The following is a 6,000-nucleotide window of genomic DNA, read 5'->3' as shown; positions in this document are numbered from 1 at the left end:
AGAGAAGGGATCCCACAATGTACGGTAGTCAGTTGGTTACCTCTCAATTCGTCAGACTAAAAAACCAATGTGTGGCTACAATAGAAAATTGTTCATTCTGCTTGGAAAGGTGAGGAAAGTTTCATATGGGAGGTAAATAAGATACTTGTAATTCATTCTTGCAGCTTAATTGTAAATTTCCTGAATTTCCAACATTAAAGAAACAAGCAGAAATATAAATTTGTGTGTTGACCTAGCCTCATAAAATTCAAGTAAACACAAAGTACGAATTCCATAATCTACTAGGCGTGAAATATAAACATCTTAACACGATAACTAATAAAATGCCGCGAAGGCTATGTTGACCAGTTTGATGAAAGCATTTCGAATTGTATGCAAAACCAGCACATTGTACCCCATGATTGCATTAATGTACACAGCTATGATTTAATTAAAAAAAAAGAAAATATGAATTCTATAAAAAGGCATCAGAATCATCTAATATGATGGTTAATATTTACTTAATTCTCCCAGTTGCCTATTACTATTCTAAAAATTCTATATATTAGATCTTAATTCACTTAATCACAGCTATGAACCTGTAAGATAGGTACTATTACTAGCTACATTTTCCTATTAAAAAAAATTGGCACCTAATGCAGTTCAGTAATTGTCAAAGTCAGGTAGCTATGCCAAAAGAAGGGGTTGAACCCAAGCAATCTAACTACAGAGCATTTTAAGTCACTGCACTATACAACCTGCCCTGTTAAAAGTTCTTTCTTGGCTCGGCACCCGTAGCTCAGTGAGTAGGGTGCTGGCCAAATGCACCGAGGCTGGCAGGTTCAAGCCCAGCCCAGGCCTGCTAAATAACAATGGCAACTGAAACAAAAGAATAGCGGGGGGGGGGGGCACATGTGGCTCAGTGGGTAGGGCGCCTGCGCATATACCGAGGGTGGTAGGTTCTAACCTGGCAGCCAGCAAACTGTAACAAAAAAATAGCTGGGTGTTGTGGAGGGCGCCTGTAGTCCCAGCTACTTGGGAGGTTGAGGCAAGAGAATCACCTAAGCCCAGGAGTTGGAGGTTGCCATGAGCTGTGATACCATGGTACTCTACTGAAGGTGATAAAGTGAGACTCTCTCTCTTCTTTTTTAATTATTATTATTAAATGATAGCTGCATACATTAATGCAAACATGGGGTACAGTGTAGTGTTTTCATATACAATTTGAAATATTTTCATCAAACTGGTTAACATAGACTTTGTGTCATTTACTTAGTTATTGTGTTAAAACAACATTTATACTCTAGTTCTAGAAAAGTTCACTTGTACCTTTCTTAGACAGACCATATAGGTGATCTTTCTAGTCACCCTCCCACCACCCATCCGCCCTTCTCCCGTCCCCTTCCCCACCTCTCCCCATATTCTTAGGCTAGAATTAGGTTGTAGCTTTCATTTGAGATCTATAAATTAGTTTCATAATAGGGCTGTGTACATTGGATACTTTTTCTTCCATTCTTGTGATACTTCGCTAAGAAGAACATTTGAGACTCTGTCTCTTAAAAAAAAAAAAAATAGCTGGGAGTTGTGCCAGGCACCTGTAGTCCCAGCTACTTGGGAGGCTGAAGCAAGAGAATTGCTTAAACTCAAGAGTTGTGAGCTGTGACACCACAGCACTCTTGCATGAAACTCTCCAGCACCCTCAACTCACACACGTCTTTTTATTGTGGCACAGTCGTAAAAGAGAATTTAAGTGCAGTGGCAAGAAGACCTTTTTTGTCCCTATATTGCCATGTGGAGAAGTGGCCCAATCTTTTAAAAATGGAAGCTCAGAGGCATGTTCCTGACCTCGGTGTTTGTGCCTTTGCCATACGAACAGCAGCCTGAAGCTGGTACCTGGAAACACTGTGACCTGCATCAGAGAGAAGATGGGGAATTCTAAGGGCAGAAACTTGCTGGATAAGGGATCATTTGCCGGCATCTACAGAGCAGAGTCCATTCACACAGGGCTGGTAGTTTCAGTCAAAATGATAAATAAGAAAGTTCTAACGGTACAAAGAGCCCAGCGTGAGGTAAAAACCCACTGCCAGTTGGAATATCCTTCCACAGTGGAGCTCTGTAACTATTCTGAAGATAGCCATCATGTATACTGGAATTAGAGACGGGAAAGGAACACGTTTCTAAAGAATGTAGTGAAAGTCTTTCCAGAAAACGAATGTGGACTCTTCACACACTGGATCATCACAAGATTGTTCCATCTTCACTGTCATGGTCATGACGACAGTGAATATTAACCACAATGATTAATGGTACACCGAGGACTCATGCTTCCCGACACCTGTCAGTCATGCAAACCCCAAGGGCACATACATCTGAAGTCACCACGTGGTTCATGCTAAGGAGGGTCATTGCATTTGTTTAAAGTTGAAAATCTGTAATTTCAGAAGGGGAAAGCAGAAGTATTCCCTTCTTTCTGGTAATTGTGGAAACATAATCTAACAGAATTAGTGCCTCTAATATTGCATCACTTCCTACTTCTGTGAGTAAAACTTCCCCATGAGAGACTCATCATCTTTCAAAAGAAAGATTCTAAGCGGTTCTGTGTCTGCATAATAAATGCCAATATTTAGTAAGTATCTAGTTATATATAATAAGGAATATGGTTGCATAGCTACAACTTTGGGACAAATTCCATTTCTAGTAGTCTAAAGGATTGTCTCCCTACATCAGCACAGCTTTTAAAATCTGTTTTTCTGGAAAACGTCTGGTCTCCATGTGGTAAACTAGTCGGTCTGTGTGCTACAGGTTAGTGATTGTTCCCAGGGTCTCACGCAGGTAGGATTTCCTTCTGGGTCACCACAAAGTGAACTAACTAGATAGAGACAAAATGAAAAAACGTTCAATTTACATCAAAGAGAGATGACGGGTCTTTCTTCCATCCCTTTAATGTCTTCTAATGTCCTTTGGTATATGAACTGATAAGCAAACTGTGGTACATTCAAATAACACAATATGATTTCGCCCTGAAAGGAAGTGAGCTATTAAGACATGAAAACGTAGAGGAGCCTTAAATGCTTATTATTAACTGGAAGAATCTAATTTGAAAAGGCTACATACTGTACTGTATGATTCCAACCACCTGACGTTCCAGAAAAGGCAAAGTTCTGTAGTCACGGGTGAGGGAAGGGGAATGAGAAGGCAGAGCAGAGATGATTTCTAAAGTCCCGAGACTATTCTGTATGACCCTATAAACGTCCTTACACATTTACCAAAACCCATAGAAAGGACAACACCAACGGTAGTCCCTAAAGTAAACTGTGGACTTGAGGTAATAATGACGCATCCAAGGTCATCAATTAAAACGAGTGAACCTCTGGTGGGGTGTTGATCCCGGGCAGCTGTACAAGTGTGGGGAATGCAATGAAACTCTCTTCGATTTCTGTTTTTCTTGTGAACCCGAAACTGCTCTAAACAATAATCTATTAAAAATAAAATTGCTATAGAACCTTAGACAATTACACTTAACCACTCTGGTCTTTTTGTGCCCTCGAATCATCAGTGATAAATAGACTATTTTAAAAGTGACTTCCAACTCTATGATTCAATCATATATGTGATCTGCAGATTTTAGCCATAAAAAATATTGATTGATAAGCAATTTTAAATAACAAAGAGCCAAAATGTGTTCCAAGTATTAGGGTAGAATAGTACTTAGATTTCTTTCAGGTCATAATACAAATGATTTTGATACAATAACTATTTTTGTGTATTTATATGGCATAACAGCTTACAAAGTACTGTCCTTCAATGTTACGCCCTTTCTACAACCCTGTCAGTTAAGTCAGAAGAGCTATTTTTTAAAATTTTGTGTTGACTTTAAAAGCATAAGAGAAAAAATTAAAAAAATAAAGGTATAAGAGGGAAAAACCAGAATTAATGTTGCTTAAAGAGTATCTTTTAAAGAATATATTTCTCAGACCCTTCATTCTTCAAGAATAGTCAAGGCCCCTGGGGCTTTACTTTGCTGACAAAATCACGTCCCACCTGTTCCTTCTTATTTGCGAATCACCATTCCAGATCATTACGTAACCCAAACCGAAGAACTAACTTGTTAGGGATTCTCTCTCAACTCAATTGTGTTTTGAGTTTTGTTTTGTTTGCTTTCTGAGGTAGGGTCCTGCTGTCACCCTAGCTAGAGTGCAGTGACATCATTATAGATCACTGCAACCTCAAACTCCTGGGCTCAAGTGATCCCCCTGCCTCAGGCTCCCAAGAAGCTGGGAGTACAGGCATTGTACCACCTGTACAATTTGTTTCTGTGCTTAATAGAGACAGATCTCGTTCTTGCTCAGGGTGGTCTAGAACTCCTGACCTCAACCAATCCACCAGCTGTGGGCCTCCTAAACTGCTAGGATTATAGGTGTGAGCCTTTTTTAAAACTCTCTTTCAGGGCATGCCATTTTTGCCCTTACATAGAGATCATGGCTGCATGAGGTGAGGCTACGTGTTATTTCACTTTCAATTTGTCAGTTCTCTATGGATAAATCTGTGGGTTTTTCATTTATAAAACTTAGCAATGTATTTAATAAATGAAGAAGTGAATACTGCATTGATTCAGAATATCACCTCCTAAATAGGGTTAAATCTGATCCTATAAGCATCAGAATCCCATTTGTTCAATTACTATGTAACAGACACAAGGTGATAGTCGCTGAGTGACAGAAAGATTAAGGGCACCAACTCTGCCCTCAAAGAACTTGCTGGTGGCCAATTAAACAAGTGGATTATTACAACCCAGTGGAGTACAGACTGCATGGACGTAAATACAGGGTCTTTGAAGGCAGCAGCAGGAGAAGGGAGAGTCCCCTATACAAAACAGAGAAGGGGAGGGTGGTACGGAAAGTGATGCGTGGCAAGAATAGGCCTTCCTGGATGAGATCCTATATAGACGTGTTTTAAAGGGTGATTAATGCACGTGAACAGAGCATGTCAGAAGATTCCAGGAAGAGAAAGAGAGATGGGCAATGTTCCTTGGCACTGACAACTTGGCAAAAAAATTTAAAAAGGAAAGAAAGAAAGGGAGAGCATGACAGTGTAAGTGTGGTCTGCTGGAGGGAGGTCACACAGGCTGAAGCATAAAGGAATCAGAAGGTGATTGGAGTGGGGAGAGACAGGCTGGGTAGGTTGGTGAAGCTAAACCGTGACATCTTCCAGGGCCCGCAAGGAGGTAGTTTGGGTATATTCTGAAAACAAAGGGAAAGATTATTTTTTACCAGACAAGGTCTTGGGTACAACTGCAACTTGGGCTTTATCTAATAAATGCAAACAATGTAATCTAATTGTCCGCACCCTCCTTCTAAACTGAAATTAAAAAAAATTACTTGAATTGTATTTGCAACTTTTCTGTAAGTTCGTCTCAAAATAAAAAGGAATAAATATGGGGAAAAAGAGAGAGAAAGGGTCTTAGGGTCTTGTTCTGTCACCCTGGGTAGGGAGCATGGCATCATAGCTCACAGCAACCTCAAACTCTTGGGTTCAAGCAATCCTCTTGCCTCAGCATCTCGAATAGCTGGACTACAGGTGCCCACCATGATGACTGGCTAGTTTTTGTATTTTTAGTAGAGATAGGGTTTGGTTCTTGTGCAGGTTGGTCTCAAACTCCTGAGCTCAAGGGATCCAACTTCCCCAGCCTCCCAGAGTGCTGAGATCATAGGTGTGAACCACCAGCCTGGCTAAAGGGAAAGATTTTAAGTAGAGAAATGACTTTATTATATCTAAATAAAGATATTTAGAATATCTTTATTTGAATGAATGGTTGCAAGTTTTTTTTAAATAAATAACTATTTAAATAATAAATATGTAAATAACTTCAGGAAAAGTTGGAAAGAAAAAGTGCAATGCCCATGATCCTGGTACTCTGGGAGGCTGTGGAGGGCGATTACTTGAGCTCAGGAGTTTGAGACCAGCCTGAGCAAGAGTGAGACCCCATCTCTACGAAAATAGAAAAACTAGCCAGGCTTTATG

The sequence above is a fragment of the Otolemur garnettii genome, unplaced genomic scaffold (genome assembly GCF_000181295.1).
Source record: "Otolemur garnettii isolate 467f Iridium unplaced genomic scaffold, OtoGar3 scaffold00197, whole genome shotgun sequence".
NCBI classification, from domain to species: Eukaryota; Metazoa; Chordata; class Mammalia; order Primates; family Galagidae; genus Otolemur; species Otolemur garnettii.
The sequence above is the reverse complement of the archived record's forward strand: the minus strand, read 5'-3'. Positions refer to the sequence as shown.